Source organism: Arachis ipaensis, chromosome B06, assembly GCF_000816755.2.
Source record: "Arachis ipaensis cultivar K30076 chromosome B06, Araip1.1, whole genome shotgun sequence".
Classification (NCBI taxonomy): Eukaryota; Viridiplantae; Streptophyta; class Magnoliopsida; order Fabales; family Fabaceae; genus Arachis; species Arachis ipaensis.
Window position 1 is genome coordinate 111,992,382 of NC_029790.2, and position 1,424 is coordinate 111,993,805.

A 1,424-nucleotide genomic window follows, 5' to 3' on the forward strand; every position below is an offset into this window, starting at 1 on the left:
CTTAACTTTTTTAACTAATAAGTTTTATAAAAAAAACACAAACCTAATCTGATTAATAAAATGGATAAGTACAATTTTGGTCCCTAAAATATAGGCCGAACATTTTTTTCGTCCCCAATCCTTTTTTCAATACAAAATCGTCCCTAAAATTTAACTTGGTTTTAAAATCGTCTTTTTTACTTAAATTTTATTATCAAATTACTCGTAACAAAAAAATTATTAAAAAAAAGAAGAATAAGAAGAGGAAAAGAATGGATGAGAACGAGAAAGGGAATCATGGTGGTGGGAGGAGGGAAGAAGAAGAAGGGGGAAGAGAAGGTGGCAATGACGCCCACAAGAGAAGACGGACGTCAACGCCAGCAGATCGGCGAGGAGGCCATCCGCCGCGTCGCCGTTTTGCTCATCCTCCTCGCTAGCTCACGTGTCGCCGCTATTTCGCGTCCTCGCTTAGCTCATCGCTGCTCCTCACATGTCGTCGTTGTTCCTCGTATGTCGTTGCTGTTCCTCCTTAGGGTTCCAATTCTATTTCTGATTTGTTGATTTTGTTAATTACATTGTTGATTACTACTTCTGTTTTTTTTTTTAATTAATTACATTGTTAAATTTGTTGATTTTGTTAATCACATTATTGTTGACTCTTATTCTATTTTGATTGATTTTATTGTTCTTCTACTTCTGTTTCTTCTACTTCTGATTCTAATTCCATTTTTCTGCTTATGATATTTGCTAGTTAAAATTCTATTGTTGAAATTTTAGTTAAAATGCTATTGAAATTTTAGTTGAAAAAAACGAATAAACAGATGTTACTACCATGGAAGAAAAGAAAAAGAAGAATAGAAATGAAGTATTTTAGTAAAAAAAAAGTGTATTTTAATCCGAATGACGTTTTTAAAACCAAATTCAATTTTAGAGACGATTTTATATGAAAAAAAAAAGGTTAAAAACAAAAAAAAATCAACTTATACCTTAAAAATAAAAATCATACTTAATCCTTGATAAAATAAGTCGAGCCACGATCCCTCGTAAAATAGTCTCTCCCACTTTCACCCGTAGATCTCATAATGGCTTAAGTATTTTGTTTAGTGTATATGATGATGCATGCATGATCTTATCTCAAGTATATATAATACAAACGCCTTAAGACTATATAAGTTGAACTTAGCGCACCATATACTAAGGTAATCTAGCGGTATATCTGAACAGTAAGATAGCCCCATCCATCACAATTCAAATTTATAACATTGAGTTACTTTAATCAATAATGTTATCCCAATAATTGGGTTGGACAATTACAAGTATTAAGTATTAACTAACAAAAATAGAGATATGTATACACCTATAATACACAGATAAAGGGGACACATACAATATAAAACACCACGACACAAATTTTAAAATTTTATCACACAGACACGGAAACATCC